The 18795-nt window shown below is 37.7% G+C and overlaps 1 protein-coding gene across 4 annotated transcripts in view; it reads right to left on the bottom strand.

Annotated features, from left to right (window-relative positions):
- Window positions 1-18795, bottom strand: part of BICRA (BRD4 interacting chromatin remodeling complex associated protein) — a 65381-nt gene that overhangs the window by 44616 nt on the left and 1970 nt on the right. For all 4 annotated transcript variants that reach the window (XM_060693821.2, XM_087876252.1, XM_087876253.1 and 1 more), the window contains one exon: window positions 15421-15552. The gene's annotated coding sequence lies outside the window, so the exon portion shown is untranslated. The remainder of the gene's footprint in view (window positions 1-15420; window positions 15553-18795) is intronic.

Genomic DNA, 18795 nt, shown 5'->3' with positions numbered 1-18795 from the left:
TCCAAGCTAGTAAAAAGTTGCCAAATTGATTGTTTCAGGAAAACTGAAGCCTTTGGTTCTTATGAATGGCAACAACAATCAGTTGCAGACATCTTGGCAGAGAATCCACTAATATAGCAAATTGCATTCCACAATTTTGTTAATCTAAACGCAAAAAAAGTCCCAACTTCTGAACCCAAGAATCCTTCCCTAGCTCACTTGCTTTTTTCTCTGGAAATGTTTTTCACTTCCTTTGCAAAATCCAATGGGTTCCTGCTTTTAGGACTAATTAAAAGATGATTGTGGTATAGATAATAAAGGAGGTGAAAAAGGCATACAGTGGTGCTTCAACGTTTGTGAACCCTTTGAATTTTAAATATTTTTCCATAAGAAATATCAGTAATTGTGAAAAAAGGCAAAGAAATGGGCCCAGAACAAAATAGGATGATGGATTAGCTTCAAAAATCCAGGATTGCTGGAAACCAAAGAACTAGAAACCATCCTTGAGTCTAATACATTGAAAGACAAGAAGTTGGTTAAACAAAGGTGATAGATATAGCCAAGGAGACATCATACAATAGGGTCCAGAGCATGTTTTGAGTGGGTTATTAAGCAGCATTTTAATACAGCAGTCTCAAGATCATCTCTCAATTTCTCCATCATCCTCTTAGACTATAATAAGCTACATACAATGACAGTATATTAAAGGCAATATTTCAGTCTATTTTGTGTTAGTAGAAACTTGTCAGAAGCTCTATCATTAATTTAGAATATTACTGAAATTATTTACCGGGGGGAAAACCCATAAACTTGTGGATGTCAACAAGTTACAGTATTTAATTCTTCCTAATCAGGCTTTCATCAAAGCAAGCTTCTGTCCAATATAATCATGTCTGCATTATTTACCCATAAAGAGCACAAATTTTTACAGGGCTTAATATTTTCAGATTAAAATAAAAATACAGGTGTGTTAATTTGTCATATCTATCAGTGCAGTGAAGTAGGACACTTTTATTATGACAAATAAAAGAGTTGGTAGAGATGGGAGGATATGCAATCCTCAATAATAATTTGGTTGATTCCACTTACCTGTCTTTTAATATAATGAGAAGAGCACGAAGATAGAAACTTCAAATATTTTAAGTTTCTTTCCTCTATAGAGAGAACAAAAATAAAAAGGCCATGCCACAAAATACTAATCATTATACTTAGGATATGTTTAATGAGATGTTAAAGAATGTTTTTTTCAGAGGCAACTGAATTTGTGTCTGGACTCCACGATTCAGGTTGAGAGGAAAGTGGAAATAGCTATTACAGATCCAGATCTAAGATTAGGATGGCAATTCTTTTCTGAGATGAAACACTACTAAATTCAATGAATTTTATTTTTGAAGATGTGCAAATAAGAATGCACAAATAAAAATTATACTACTGCCTCTTGTCATTGGTTTTCTGATCTATTACCTCACATTTTGTGTTTTCCAGAATCAACTACAGAATACTTTAAAATTGCATAAAAAGTTAGTTCACTTTATCTCCACTGGAAATACATTCTGGATGAGATAACTTATAAGACAGAATCGGTCTACAGTTAACCCTTTCTCTACTGTTTTCCCCAATAAAAGCTGTTTTGCTTTCCTTGGGGGTTCAGTTCCTTGTTTATAAGAAAGACAGGAGTTTGAAAACCCAGCAAAAAAAAAAAGCAGCCAAGCTGGGGGTGAAGAAGGACAACACCACTCTTCAAGCTGCTGCATTTCCCCTAGAAATTGCCCTGTCTTCAGAAAATGTCTTGGAGCAGAAATTGGCCATCTGGCTGATGTTACATACAACTGTTTTTAGAAGGCATGGCCATTGTATAATAGAATAACATCCAATTAAGATTATATATGCCTAGTGGAGTTGCTAGATCCAACTACTTACAAGAGCCATGGTGGCTTAGTGATTAGAATGCAGTATTGCAGGCTAATTCTGCTGACTGCCAGCAGTTCAATCCTGACAAGCTCAAGATTGACTCGGCTTTCCATCCTTCCGAGGTGGGTAAAATGAGGACCAAGACTGTTGTGGGCAATATGCTGACTCTGTAAATTGCTTAGAGAGGGCTGTAAAGCACTGAAGCGGTATATAAGTCTAGGTGCTATTGCCAGTATACCAGACCTGAGTAGATATGTATTAAATAGCAGTCAGAAAGGTGAGGTGCCTCAGTAAGGAATTGTACCAAAGCTAAGCTAAGCAGGACTTATTAAGACATAGGGAAAATTAGCCTATAAATTGCTGTTAAAAGACAATAGAAAAAAAAAGGCCTATAAATTGCTGTTAAAAGACAATGGATAAACTGAATGATTGGGAGAATGGCAAAAGCAACCAGGGCATATGATTTTCTTTCTTTCTTTCTTTTCTTTTTCTTTTATTGGATTTATATAACGCCCTACTCCCGAAGGACTCAGGGCGGTGAACAGCCACAGAATAAAACACATAAATACAAAATTTAAAAACAGAATAAAACCGAATTAAACAATTGACTGAGACAAATTTAAAACACCCAATAATTTTAAAAACAAATTAAATTTACATTTTAAAGGGGAAAGATTTAGGCCAGGCCGGCTTGATGGAATAAAAAAGTCTTGAGAGCGCCACAGAAGGTGCGCAGATCCGGGATCCTCCGTATCTCCGGGGGGAGCTCATTCCAGATAGTAGATGCCCCCACAGAGAAGGCTCTCCCCCTGGGGGCCGCCATTTTTGAACTACATTTAACAAAAAGAGATTTATAACTTTGCCAACACTGACTGTATAAATTGGTCTTCATCAGATTTCTGAGCAGATGGACAAGTCCTATTTGCAGGGTATCCCAAATCATCCTCCGTTCATCTGACCAACTTGGTTTAGGGTGTGCCAACAGGACAGTAGAAAAAAGCTTATCAGGCTTATGTATCCTAGCTTTCGGTCTCTTTAGTGAACTGCCAGATGTCCATGGTTAGGGTTAGGTACACTTATTTTTGTATCAATAAAAAGTTTTCACACTTATATATGATTTGAGTCAGCTGAAGTTCAATATGAGTAAAAAACTCAATTTGATTCAAAAGAAAAAAAAATGCAAATTGGAACAGGGAGCCACCTTCCCTGTTTTCACGTGTTCTTTAAAAATCTGCCTTTTCTTGCAGGACTCAAGTTAGGGTGATGGATAGGCTCTGAAAGTTGTAAGAATTTTGATGGCGTGGGAGTGTGTGTGCGGGTGTGTGTGTGTGCGGGTTATTCCCTAAAGGGATGCTGTTTTTATTGCCGAGTTGCTTATATTTATTGTTGATTTAATTTTTGTAAAGCTGCCTGTAGTAGTCAGGGATGAGGCAGTCTACAAATTCAATAAATAATATAAAAAATAAGTTATTACCCCTGCAGTAAAGTTTTGGTGTACCTCCTTGGGAATATAAAATCCTTATTTTGTTTTTGTTACTGTATTGCACGTTCTGTTGAAAATGAAAATTTAAAAAAAAATGAAAAGGGCCCCCAAACTTTTTGTTTTAAATTTTATAAGACGTGATAGTTTGAGACCATTCACCAGGAGACAATGATTTCTAGTCCAGTCTTAGGCATGAAAGCCAGCTGGGTGACCTTGGGCCAGTCATTCTCTTTCAGCCCAACCCACCTCACAGGGTTGTTGTTACAGGGAAAATAGGAGGAAAGCGTGTTGGAAATGTTAACCGCCTTGAACTATTTGTAAAAATAATAAAAGAGAGATACAAATAAATAAAATAAATAAGAAACAGCATTGTATTAACTCATTATGGAGGTTTGTAGACGCTGTGAAGAGAGAAAAAAGAAGAGGAAACATAAGAAAAATTGTGATTGTTTAAATGCCTCATCTTAATCCATATTTAACCTTAACAATTTTCCAATTGTAGTTCCCTGAATATTTATACAGGGGGTCCTCAGCTTACAACTGGTTGTTTAACAACAGTTAGTAGTTATGATGACCTTGGAAAAGGTACATTATGGCCCATAAAGCAATTCTGGCCATCATAAAACATTATACCCACCCACACCCACCCTGCATTTGCAATGACAACCAGTTGCCAAGTGCCCTGTGATCATGTGAACACGATCTGCAATCTTCTCTGCCGGCTTCCTCAGAAAGTTAGAAGAAGGTTACATGCCAAGAGGACTCCTTCTAGTCTCTAGGGGCTGGCTGAAATAACTGCTGGTTGAGGAGAATTGACATTCCTCGATGGGATGCAAAAACAAAGCTTAGACCATGAAGATCTAAGCTCCATTTCTGCAACCTGGGGAAGGGTATCAGCTTAGCTCGATGCACGGAAAGGAACTTCCTGCACCCAGTAGGGTACAAGAAGGGACTTTGGAGCTTCATGATTTAAGCTTCATTTCTGCACCCCACTGGAGGAGTTTCCTTCTGTGCCTGAAGAGGAGTTGAACTCCTGCGGGGTGCAGATCACACACCCCGGAGGCCTTGAAAGAATGGTGGCCTCTTACAGAATGGTGCAAGGCCGCCTCTGTAGGAAGGCACCTTGTGTTGGCTGGACGTAAAATGTAAATGGAACAATTTCTGTATGCTGCTGAGCCCTGAAACTGGCTGAGGCTGACTGCCCCGCAGCAACTTTGCTTGCACCAGTGAACCAAGGCCTCCAGTGCCTCCCCAGCCTGAGGCATCCCATATTCCACTTAACCCACACGATTGCTTAACAACTGCAACTTGGAGAGCTGGGATTGCAGTCACTGAGCAAATTGGTCACGTGAGCATCTCGCTGAATGACTGCTTTATTCAATAACCAAGATTCTGGTCCCAATTGTGGTGGTAAGTCGAGGACTGCCTGTAGGGCTGAATTTATACAAATTCAATTTCTTCCCAAATTATAGACAAATTATAGCACAGAACAAATGGGATCCTTCAAGTATTTCTGAACGACTATATTTTCATAAGTCTAGGTCAACATGTCCTTTGGAAATATCCAAAGAATCTGCAGAACAGCCTACCAATGCTATGGCTAGTACGCACCATCCCTAGTCTACCAATGTCAGTGTTGTATTGCTGATGCCTAAAACGAGAATGGATTGTATATCCACAACTAAAATTGTTTGAGTGCATCAAACAATTGCTACTAATGAGGCATGACTTTTGTGGTATGATTCCCAATTCCATATAATACTAAATTCCGTAGGGGGAAAAAGGAGAATATTTTCACATAATTGCTAGATTGGGATTTTTAAACCATGTTTTATTGAATATATTACAATAGCCCATTCTGCACTCAATACAAATAGGTGATTTGCACATTACACTAAGCCCAAAATCCATGCTATGACTTTAGTCCTTAGGTGTGAACCATATTATGGGAGCATAGGATCTTAATGGAAAGCAATAAAATGTGGTAGTGTAATGTATTTACAATATTGCACAATTTAAAATAAAACACAAACCAAACAACCCTTCCACCCAGCATATGAACTAGTAGCTAACTTTCTCGGTGCTGATTTTTTTAAAAACAATATATTATGGCAAGCAATCGGTCAAAGTACAAAGGTCTTTGAGGAAATAAATGCAAAGTAGATATACCGCAAATTGGAATATGTATAGAAGACAGCTGTATGCACCCATTCCCAAAGCAAAAATGCTAAATGTGTCTGCATCCTCCCGATTCTGAAAGAAATATCAAGAAAGTTCTAGTAATGAAGTCCAATTGCAAAAAGAAAAAAGGAAGAGCAAAATACAGCTCTGTTTAAAAACTAACTATTTCAATGTAGATAGCTAAAAGATGAGGTAAGTGACTTAAAATGTAGCTTAAAGAATAAAGGAACAATAAATGGGGGCAGAGACAGAGAGAGATTAAGAAATCTGATGACCTATCCAGTGAATGTTTACTACAGAAATAAAAGTATCTATGGTACCAGGTCCCCTTGTTTTTAACTACCAAATTTTCTTTTTAGAAACTAACAGTCGTTATGAATCTTGGGGGACTGAGTACTACTTTGCAGTATATGGATTACAAAGAGATCCCAATAGGATTCATTGCATTACAGTTAAGAAGATCCCCAAGAGAGAGCAAGCAATCCTAAATATAACAAGTTTATTAAGTCTCCCAATTAACTGCATTAAACATATGCATTTATCTTTCCCTATTACCCTAATACCCAAGAATAACTCTTTTCAGTTATTTCTTTCTGCACACATATATAAAACACCGCGAGATTCAAAATTTGTCAATATGAGTAGCAGAAGGGGGCGGCGGAAGGGAATATTTCAAAAGCAGCAGTTTTCTTTTGGAGCCACTTCTGCATTTCAGCCTGCAGTGTAATAAGAGTCCTGGAGGTCAGACAGTGTGAGCCACAACTCAATTAACTTCTTTATCGTTTGTCTGAACGCCATATTGCTGGTTCAGAGTACAGACATTGACCAGTGACTTCAGCTCAAAACAACCAAAGAATGTTTATTTCCTAGCATTATTCTTCCTAACAGCCAGTTTAATCTAGTCTTTATTTGAACAAGGATTAGGGTACACGTACTCCAGTTTAAACAAATTTGAATTAAATTTAAAGTCCTTCTGAGCCAACTACCCAGTGAACTATAGCGCAGATTTCCTCGAAAGTAAAAAATAACACACCCTTCGGACAAAGAAGCATTAAAAACATACATTTGTTTTATAATCCAGCCTCAGTCCCCTGAAGATAGTTTTTATAGTGGTTTACCCAACTCATGCAATTATCAGCTTAGTTTTGGTAACCTCTATAACTTTTAAAGAATGGTCTGTGTGAAACTGAAATTTTCCAAAACCATATAAAAGGATTCTACATTTTGGTCAGTAACAGCCAAGAAGCTGCCATATCATCAAATAAGTTTGAAACAGTTTCTAGAACTTATTCTCAGCTTGCAATGGCACGTAGGCTGCTATGGGTAAGCTTCAAATGCCTCTCTAGAGCTGCTTCTAAGCAGACTATAGATAGATTGAATTTCCATGGTTAAATGTAGAAAAATCTGAAATCTCAGTATTTGAAATTCAATGTAACACTAATGCGTATATTGTTAGATATTTCCCCCCTTTGGCCATAATGGCAGTATTTGCATGATACACTGAACCACAAATAAATCAATAAGTTTTAAACATAGTTTGGGATTCAACCTGTGTACTTAGTTTATATCTGAGTGTTATGAATTCAGAAAGTTGGAATAAGAACACCAGGATTAATCATACATCATATGTTGAAGTGGGTGGCTATAATAAATGTTATGAAGTAAATACTATGAAACATGTATTTAATCTGGACATCTACAGGGTTGAAATAGGCGTACGCCAATATAATTTTTTCTTATAAACCCAAAATGGGAAGGACTGTTGTACATTAGGGATTACTAAATAAGAAAATTGGAAACGAAACAAATAGGTGAAGGCTTATGAGGACTCTCAACAACAGAGTTAGTGATTGCATTTGTAAATAAATTATTGCAAGGATTGATTTAAACCAGGTCCATTTATTACCGGTATATGCAAACAATTCTATAATATGAAATCATCTAGCAAGAATATCTCAAAGTGAATTCAAAATAAACAAATTAAAGACAGAATATTGGATTGTCTGTGATTTCTCCCAATATCAGCTAGATATTTTAAATATTTTTCCCAAACACATGTCATTCATTAGAATTACCAGAATGACTATTCATTTTTCTTAGTCTCTGAATTGACAGGTGGTAGTGATTCTTGATACCAGACCTGGTCCAGGAACAACTGTGCGATGAGTCTCCTACTGAAGTTAATTCATAGAGTTTAGTAGCTGAAATTTTCAGTTTAAATAACAACTGCATATAAAAGCCTCTTGAAATATAAAGTAGGCTATCTTGGTAAAAAAAAAATCCTTTCCAGCTTCTAACATCTCTCTCAATGAAAAAGGTGTGGGGAACCACAATATTATCCTGACTTGATTCTTCTCAGTCAGAGTTTTGTTTGCAATATTGATGTGTAAAATTGCCCCACAGGAAGTTATATCTGGTCCTAACAGTATTTTCTGGTGCCAAGAAGAGATCAGGTTGTTTAAAGACTTTGGATCGTTGACTTGCAATTAAATTATCTTCTTTTCTCCTAAGTGGAAGAAACATGGGATAGAAAATAAAATCAAATTTCTACCAGATATGAACAAGAGCTAACTTTCAGGAAAAAAAATGCTTTATTTTGCATTGGTCACAATACATGGATACTCAAGCAGTTTTCATCTTAGTTTAGGGACTGCTCTCTAATACTGAATAACCTTGGTTACCTAATTTTGTGTGTGTCTTCCTGTGTATAATATTTATTACATATATCCACACACTTGCAATTATGAAAATTGAGAAAAAAATTACGTAATTCAACAAACTATTCTTCTTTCAACCCTCTTCTGTAAAGTTTCATTTATGTCGAGATATATAGCCACCCATCTCAAACAAGTAACTCTGGGCAGAGAACTGTCATAAAATCAATTAAAACCAAATTACAAACAGGATACAAAAATTAAATATACACAGCAGCTGAGAAAATTATGATCTGCAGATGTTAAATATCTAGGAAACGGGATGCTTCACATACTTGGGGGGCCAGGCCCAGGCACATAACCATGACTCCAACATTTTACAAAGAGTAAACATGGGGACATTCTAATCTCTGAAGGAAGAATGTTCCAGAGGGCAAGTACTATGGCAGAAACAGCATGTATCCTAGTTCATGACAGCTGACATTCCTTGGCTGATGGGACTTGGAGTGTGCCCATCGTGATGGGACTGGATTGGAGAGGTAGAAACAACTGGGAGAAGATGGTGTCTCAGGTAAGTCAATCTCAAGCTATGAAGAGCTTTGAAGGTGACAACCAGCACCTTTAGTTGCATCCAGAAACCCACCAGCAACTAATGCTGTAGTGTTACATGTACCAAGTACCCAATATCATTTACTATCTGTGCAGCTGCATTCTGTACCAGTTGAAGCTTCCAAATGCCCTTTCCAAGGAGAGTTTCACTAGAACACATTAGAATAATCCAGACAAGAGGTCTGTCGCTCACAAGGGCATGAGTGACAATGAGCAGAGGCTCCCAGTCCAGGTATGAATGCAAATGGCACATAACCCAAAGGCGTGCCAAAGCCTCTTGGCCAGAGCTGCCAACTGTTCTTCCAATATGAGTCAAGAGTCTAGGACAGTGATGGCTAACCTTTTCCAGACTGAGTGCCCAAAGCATGCACACGTGCCCAAATCCCCAAAATGAAATGCATGCACAGCCCCGCATATGCACCTTGTCCCCCGCCCATGCACAAGCACCCCCCACACGCGCCCTACCCCCCGCCCATGCGCAGAAGATACCCGAACACCAGCTGGTCAGCAGGAGGCGCACGTGCATGCGCGGTGGAGCTGAACTGGGGCGACGGCTCGTGTGCCAGAGAGGGCACTGCGTGCCACCCATTACAGGTCTAGGAGGAACCCTAGATTGCATACCAGATCTATCTGGATCAGTGCCACCCCAGGAACAAAAGTGGAAGAACCTTGGCACTAGAAGGCCCAAACTCCTAGGTATAAGTCATATGAAAAACTATTTAAAACTAAGTTTATGTTAGCTACAATTATTCCAATTGCTGAAGTTCATTTTTTTAAAATCGAAACTATAAAATAAGACTTTGATTTAATAAAAAATAAATGAAATATTATTTTATAGCTTTGATTAAAACAAAAAGTAACAGTTGAGCAATTGGTATAATTGAAATCTTTCTTACGCACGATTTCTAGTGTTCCCGAAGATAGTTATACCTATGTTGCGGTAAAACAGAAATCTTCAAAATTCTGGCTTACTATGAATCAATTTGTCCATTGCTGTATACTGTTGTTACTCCTGTTTTAAATCCTTCTCCCAGCGTGAGGAGGTAAACAAACCATGAAAGATTTTTCGGTAGTTTATTTACAAGGAAACAGACCAAAATGTTTGGTTTGTTCCCTCAGACTGGTTGAAAGCTTCTGGTTCTTGGCTTGTTTGGCAGAGGGTTTCAATTCATGGTTCATGGTAAACAAATCACAGGAGTTTCTGTGCTTTGTTAATTCTTTCATGGCAAGAGAGCCAAAGCAAATCTGATCGACTAGAATTTAAATTACCACAAAGTACAAACATGACCACTAGATGTACATGGTATTGCATGGCAGCATTTTACATTTTTTATCAGAGATTTTGGAATTCCAAACTGGAATGTTTGCAGGGGGTTGGGTTTTTTTTTTGTGAATTAAATCACTTCAATATTTTATCTGCTTTTGAACAAAGTTATACATCAATTGATTCCTATAATAATTAAAAGTAATAGTCTCCAACTAAATAAAGCCTTTATATCACCTGGAAACACAATTCAAAGGCTGATTCAAGTAGTCTATGTATCTTTTGTGGAAAAAGCAAAGTGAGAACAGTGAAATTCAGGGGTTTTGTTTGACTTGACATTCACATATTATGACATTAAGTAAGCTATCTCACTGGCAAGAGGAATGATCTAGGAACTAGCTAGACATATTTGACTCTGTCCAAGTATAAGAAATTTCCAGAAGCCATGGACTTAGCACAAGTAAACCAATGTTCCTCCATGGAATGGGAAGTCCTCCATCTGTAAAATCATGAACATTTGTGATTTGTCGCCTGAAACTTCATAATGCTAACATCATGTTTTTAATACCTGGGAGGATTTTCCCCCTGGATTAAGGGATACATTTATTTATTTAAGAAAATAATACTCAAGGCTATATAGAAATATTAATAAATATATGAATAAAGAACACATTAAAATGGAGACCTATGCAACAGATAAAACATCGTATGCAGATTGTGTTCAAAGCTTTTTTATCATGCCTCTAATAACTTTAATATGCTGAAGCCATGTTTGAACAAAATGTCTTTAAATGCAATACTCTTTTAAGGGGATAAAAGGAATCTTTAGAGGCATGATATGCCATAATCTAGATATTGCCACAAAAAGATACAACTCTATGAACCACTGGGCAAGTACTCTGTCAGAAGCTGAAATGCCTCCCTTACAGCTTTTAAGGCAGAGATGAGGAACTTGTGGCCTTCCAGAAGTCCCAGTCAGTGCAACCAACAGGTTCCTCATAAGTGTTTGAAAAAGCAAACAGCTCTGATTGTTCTGTTATTCTGAAAGCAAATCATTATAGGCTTTAAATGGGTCCTTTAAACTTTTCGAGAAACGAGGAAGCCACTGTCATTCTTGCAAATCAATGTCACCCTATTCCAAAACCACCAATCAAGACCTTCTCTTGCATTTTGGACTACCTGAGGTTTCTGTTCAAGGGCAGCCTCATGTAGAATGAATCCATTCTGGATATAACTTGCATGTGTTATTCTGGCTTTCCTGTGTTCAAGCACATTTGACATATCACCCATGCTCAAGAAAGGCAGTCTTGAGTCCCAAGCAAATCCAATTTCACGACTCCCCCCACAATACTGATTTTTCTATGTAGTGCTCATCATGCAAAACAGCATGAACCCGATTTCTAAATCATTTGATTCTTAATTAATAACATCTGTTTTAGCTCAAATTTCAGTTTGTTCTCCCTCATTCATATTAATATTTTCAAATATGTGACATTAACATTTTGTAATATTAAATACTGCTCTTCCCTGTACACATAAATGTTAACTGAGTAACTTTCCAGATTTTTTTCTGGGCACTATTTTAGAAAGTCAAGAGAAGAGAGAGAAGATGCACAGAAAGTTAGATTGGTTTTAAAAGCAATTTTTAAAAATAACTCATACATTCTAAAATGCAAATAGCATATACTCTAGAGTTAGCTTCCATATTTTATAAGTTTTTATTTCTTGCATTTGTATTAAAAAGGACAAAAATAGATTTTACATTCAAAATATATTATATCTTCATTCCAACAAAATAGCAAGAATTCCGAATTTTAATATTATCAATTAACTTCTCCCTAAACATTCTTGGCTGTCAAGTATAAAATATACATTTACTACTTTGATGAAAAATAATTAAAAGATACAAAACACAAGCTCCCACTTGATTAAATATAGTGGAACTGTACCTACTGGCAGAGGTAATTTGGCACAAACATAAACAATGGCAACTCATGAAAAACATAAACCATGTTTCTAAAACATCAACAAAAACTGTGGCAGCTAAGAAGTCTTAGTTGTTCAGTTTCCCCCCCATAATTACTGCATTTAAGGCTTTAACGACAATATAGCAAAAGCTATGTAGCAAATTGCTTTAGAGTACTAGTTGTATATTATTTGAATTTTGATACTGAAAAACTTTCTCTGAAACCTATTTATAAGCCTATCTTGGCAATTTGTAAAGGAACTGTTTGAAAATGTAAGTTCAGAGTTTAAGTAGCATATTTTGTCCACATTTATAACCAATGGGTGTGAAAAGGTAGATTGGTCAAGCACTTAAGCAAATATTTAGAAATATAATAGTAAGTGATAATGAATGTAACTGAAATAGAATCCATATTTTTAGTGGCCCACTTCACACAAAATGTGAAGCCATAATAATACAGGTTGTCTCAAAGGTGCTTTTTCAACAGGCAACTGGACTTTTGTTTTTCTTTGAAGACATTTCGCTTCTAATCCAAGAAGCTTCTTCATAATACAGATTGTTTTTGGCATAGTATGACATAAACTCACTCAAAAAAGTTAAATATAATCCAAAACACCATAGCTAGTTCAACCCAGCTTATTAAGAATGTACTTATGTGTGAATCAGGTTATAGGAGTACGCACAAAATTATAATGTGGTGTTCCTAAGTTTGCTCCATAGGCATAACAATGGTTTTTTCAAACCTCAGTTAAACCATAGTTTAGTATTATGAATGGATATTTTCTATAAGTGGGATCACATAATTTTCTAAGCCATCTTTTTTATGGTTTGATGTATAAACTATAATTTGCTAGGCTCACATGCAATAAACCAAAACCAAACAGATTGTGTTTTAACATGTTGTACATTGTTAGACTAGATCACACATAAAGTTTATTGGTGGTTTATTAAGTCATTATTTACTGAACTAATCACAACTGGCTGGATTCATCTATTGTATGCTAAATTTTAATGCAGTCTATTTGATTTTTGCTTAGCATCCTATACAAATATATGAACTGTGATTTGTAAATTTATACTTTCCTAAGTAAACCCAGGCAGATATGGATTATTCAAATCATACTTAACAAGTGATAGTTTAGCATGTTAATTTAGTACAGTAATTGATCAATTTTCATGACACAGTGGTTGAACATTATCTGTGTTTAAAGCAAGTCAGTTGTCATATGCCTACAAATTCACCCAAACCATAGGTAGAAATTGTTTGTCACCCCCTCTCCTTTTTACTTGATATCTTAACAATTTTCTGGTGGCAGGCTCTCCCCTGCCCCCCCCTGCAAATAACTACAAAATCAGAAGTTATATTTGTGGTGATGGAATAAAGTTTTTGCTACCTAAAAAGTACCCTATTGGCCTGAAAGGAGTAAAAAACACAAAATAGCTGCAGCTATGTTCCTACATTCAATTTTCTAGCGATGCGATAGCTCTTTAATTATAATCTAACCTATAGTCCCAATACTAGTCCATACCAAGTCATATCTGCCTCAGTTTAACCAGTGAAAAATTATGCTACTAATTGTGGTTAATTACACCTTTCAGCTAGCTCAGTTTCCACTGTTTGTGGAAATGGACATTTGAAACCAAAGTATACAGTAATTTCAAAATCTGGTTTCTACAAATTGAAAATAGCTCTAAATTGGCAAAACACATATGGCTTCAGCTAAGCCTCTGTCCCTGCTTAATGAGGTATGTACACATGATGGGATAACCCTTTCTAGTGAGTTACTAATCAATGCAAACATGACTTTTCTAAAAAAAGAATGTTCTAAATAGAGTTCCACTGTACTTCCAAATCAACAAAGCTTGGGAAACATTCAATAGTTATTGTTAAAAGCCAGTTTTCAACTATCCTGAGACAAGGAACAGAGTGGCAGAAAGGACCTCATCTATGCTTTCAAAGATCCCCAAACACTTATTAAACTTTCCATTTTAATATAGCTTTTGAAAACTATTTCCAAGATTACTAACATTTATCTCAGAGATGCCCACTTAATATGTCTATCATTTAAAACATTGACATGCTCTTGGTAAGGATGAAAATGGTGATTTTTGGACTTTGCAAAACCTTCACAAAATGACCTCTGGCATATTGTAGTGTTTATTACTATGAACTTTGAGGCATGCAAGTGTTCAGATAAACTATCAGAGTTTAAACCAAATTGGACTACTAACTTAAGTATACACAAGAGGTTAGGCTGGAGAATTTGAATCTGTACATATCGCCAATGTATAAACAGGTACGAAACAAGCAAAAAACAAATTGCAGAAAAATCAGGGCCAATGACCATGGTTAATGTACAAAACTAAAATACCTTAAAAGCAAGAAATGTGTTTTTATTCCACATAAAGCCATGAGACTTAAGGGTAGGAATAATATAAAGGGGCGATAACATTCCATTTGAAATGAAGCAATTTGGAAAAAAAATAACAAATGACTTGTTTTTAATTGTGTAGTATTGCTGTTTTTCTTCAGCCAAATCAGCACAAAATAGACATGTAGTGTGTTTGCAGGGACAAGGCCGGAATCATAAGTAGAGATTTTATAAAGGGAGATGGGAGAAGACCAGGTTAATAGAGGATAACCTCACCTGGCAGTTCTTTCTTGTTTTACTGAGCTCAAAAACACCTTTTTACATGATCAAAATAAATGAATTTATACTATCTGGAAATATCTTTAGAAGTAAGCAGTGTAAACATCTGATTTCCCTTTTTAAGGAAGACACCAAACAAAACATGTTTTTGCTTTGCAACTGCCCATCCAGCCTTTCAGAAACCACGGGAGAAGATCCATCGGCTGGAGCTCTCCTTTGCTTTTACTTTGGAGATGGCGCGGGGGTGGGGGAAATGAAATAGACGATGCCTTTACAACCGGAAAAACAAAAAAGCTACACATAATCATCCAGCCCTGCGAATGATAACCTCCTCTCTTTTTCCCCGCTCCCCAAAGCCCCCACCCCTTCTACTGGAGAGGGAAAATCTATTCTAGAAGCCTGTAGAGATATGCGAAGGAAGAGATGGGGGTGGGGAAAGAATCTCCCAGCGCCCCCCGCTACAACGATTAGAAGATTGTATATCATTTTATAAAGCTACATTGTATTCTGTAGACGTGCTCTGCAGACGCAGGAATAGAAGGCTGTTTGGGGGGGCAGAACTGAATTGGGGGAGCAGTGGAAAGAGATCAGTGCTACTACCCAAGGAGGGGGGACACGGTTCCCCTTCCCCCCAGTTTTTTTTCGCCCTGTCACAGCCCTGAGTTGCAGGTAGAGAGAGTTAAGAGATTTAAAGAGAAATTGCTACATTGTAACAAACTCACCGTGATGTTTGAGCAGCAGTCAGCGCGGGGTCTCCGAGACATCCCCGCACGGGCTCCGGAGGCAGGACCCTAGCAGGCACAGACTCATAGAGGGTCAGCTCAATGCCTGATTGCAACCGACGAAGGTTTCCTCTGAAACATTAAAAAAAAAAAAAAAGAGGAAGAAAAAGCCGAAGCGGGCGAAAAAAGGCAAAGAAAAAAAAAAAAAAAACCAAAAACCCAACGGGCAGTTTTATTTGTACATTTTCAGCGAAACCATTTTTTATATATCTAAAAAAATTAACCACCTCCCTCCTCCCACTCGCCTTAATTTGCATTGGTGCTGCCCCACCCCTCTGGCTCTTTCAAAATACGGTCGCCGCACGCGCGCACGCTCAAAAGGGAGCATTGTAGCGAGACGTCCGTCGGCCGGGCTCGTCAAGGAAGGGTGCATTAAAGGAGCAGGCGCCGCCGGCGGAGCTTCTGCCCCCCACCCACCCAGGGCGGACGCCTTCGGTTGTGCCCCTCGGCCCCTTCCCGGCGGGACGGGCTTGGCGCGACCTGCGGACGGCGTTTCCCGAAAGCTCTTTGGGTGGGGGGAGGGGAGGGGAAATACTGATGGGCTTAGAAGAAAAATAAATAAAAGGACCTTCAAGGGGTGAAAATAGGATCTGGGGGGGGGGAAGCTCAGATCGGAATCGTTTTAACCCCGGCAACCCTGGGCGTGCTTTATTTAATATTAAGAGATTAGATTTTGGACTTTTGCAGGATCTACTTAGAAATTAATATACTTGGGATCACATGGAATCATGTGCTGGACCACGGGGGGGGGGGGGACGGGGGACGGAGGACTAAGGCGAGCTTGTGTGGTGCCTTGTGTTATAAATCTCACACTGGGAAAAATCGGAAAGCTCCCAGTTTGACGCTAAAAGGGAGACATCCGAGCAGTTTTCCTGGCAGTGCTATAAAAATGGGTTTTAGTTGAATCTCCAGCCCTGGATTTCCTAGTGGTCTCCTTTCCAGCCACTAAGCAGGCCCAAACATAACTTTAAACCTTTATTCTACTAAACATTTCAGAGGGTTTTTTTTGTTTTTTTTGGGGAAGTGTGTGCTGGATTTATTTGCTGCTGATTTTAAACAGACAGAAGCAGTTTCATCTGGACTTTATAACCCAGATTGGGCCAAATAAAGTTAACTAAGCCTCCGTCACACCACCCCAACTGAAGACATTGATGTCATTAAGCATGGTTTACTGGAAATGTTCACACACAACACACAATGACTGGATTCATATAATGCACTAAACCAAACAAATTATATTTTGGTTTAGCATGATGCATGAATCCGCCTGCCTGGTGTTTGGCTTAACATATACATGGAGATGCATAACCCTTTTAAATCTATTGTCTGTTGCTTGATTACATATTATTTTTATCCAAATACCGTATCGGTTCTAATAACGTTTTGTGCCTGGTAAAGTGTAAACCAGTGCATTTTTTCAGAGGACAAAGTACTACGGTGTAAAACAAGGTGCACTGAAATGTACATGTAGGGCAGCAGGTATATAGCACCTAATCCTAAACAGGTTGACCAGGAAATAAATCTGATTGAATCAATAAAATAAATCTAATTCAATGAAATGTTATTAGTTTAGGAAAATTGTTCAAGTAGTCCAAGGACATGAGTCTGGCTATTTAGAACAACCCAATTGTGTTTATCAACGTAATTGTAGTTTATTGCTTAACAATATAAATTAATACTACAGGCTCAAAGCTTAACCTTTCTAACCTATTATAAATGTGTGACTAGGTCACTGCTACCTTTTATTGAAAGAAACACAAACAAAGTTGATTTTATAGTATTATGGATTCATTACATCTGGCAATGCTGTTAACAGGCCAGTTTCTGCACAAATCCACTGTAAAGGAAACACTTTCTAGTTTTTATAACTTAGTACTCAAACAAAATAAAATGTAGTCTTTCGCTTTTGTAACCAACAAATTAAGCAAAAGTAATGACAGCATTCATTGCTGCTCTGAAAACTACTGTAAACAAAACTGAAATCATCAAAGTAAAATATGACTTTTGGAGTACTCTCTGCGGATGTTCTTAACTCCGGATGAACAGTCAAATCAAGCATCGTCTTAAAACAAGCACTGTTATCAGGCAGCTGAAAGCACAACTCAGGAAAGGGTCCTTGGCGTACTAATTAAAAACTGGTTTCACCGGAGAGAGCGCTCTCCTGATTGGCCGAAAGTGAAGTGGATCAGAAAGTAATGGGATGGGCTAAAAGCAGTACTCGTCACCCTGATTAGACAGGTTAAATGTGATTGACTATCGCTGGTAATTAAAAGAGGGTGGAACTTCGTAATGTTTATACTCTGTAATTGGCTGGATTTGAACTGCCTTTAAATTCTGTACTGTATATACACAGAGGGAGGGGGAGGCTTCATGTATAAAAAGCCAAAGCTAGGAGTAGAGTGTGGTGACAGACTTCTGTTTGGTGAAGTAGACTGGTGTGTATCAGTCGCTTTCACTCTCTCCTCCCCCCACCTCCAGTGTTCCCTAGGAAATAGTTTTACCTAGCATTTTTCACATGGTGGTGAATTAAAAATGGAAGACTGTAGAAGGAACAGATTGTAGAAGATGCTATTAAGTTACAACCTAATTTTAAAGATTGTGACATGAAGAATGGTACTCTAGAAAAATCAGTACTGTAATTCAAAATGAAAATTATTGAATCTTTACTTGCAAGACTACAAGTCTCAAACTTATTTTCTGGATTACATTTGCTTCATTAATTATGCCCTTGTTTATATATTGCAATTGTTTTTTTCCCCATCTAGTCCAGGGGTGTCAAACTGGTGGCCCTTGGGCCAGATGCATCACGCCCAGGCCACGCCACCCCAGCTCCACAAAGGCAAAACATGTTGCGATATATCATATGTCATGTAACATGATCAAGTTTGACACCCGTGATTTAGTCTATGTATAGAGAAGTTATGAGCTTTCAAGCTACTGAAATTGGGATTTAGGAAATTGGGACTTTGCCATGGGACTGCGCAAGGATGTTGATTGTAAACACAGCAATGCATTTTCCAATTTGAAAATTATTTTAAAAATTAAGTGGGTATTATGAACAGCAGAGGGCTGCGGCAGTTATGAAAAGGACCCCAAATCAGTATCAATTGGAATAACACTAACATCATTTTTTTGAGTTTAGAACTACCACACAGCCATTCTTCTCAGTTGTTTTAAGCCAGTCCTAATACAGCTTGTCCTGAGTTTTGATCAATTGACACACTGGCAGACATAAGTAGTTGATAACATTTTTTCACTGCATAATCACAAATAGTATTTTTGTCTGTTAATAGGAGTGTGTTCACACTTTTCTTT

This window comes from Pantherophis guttatus, chromosome 10 (genome assembly GCF_059756535.1).
Source record: "Pantherophis guttatus breed Tessera chromosome 10, ASM5975653v1, whole genome shotgun sequence".
NCBI classification, from domain to species: Eukaryota; Metazoa; Chordata; class Lepidosauria; order Squamata; family Colubridae; genus Pantherophis; species Pantherophis guttatus.
The sequence above is the reverse complement of the archived record's forward strand: the minus strand, read 5'-3'. Positions and strand labels throughout refer to the sequence as shown.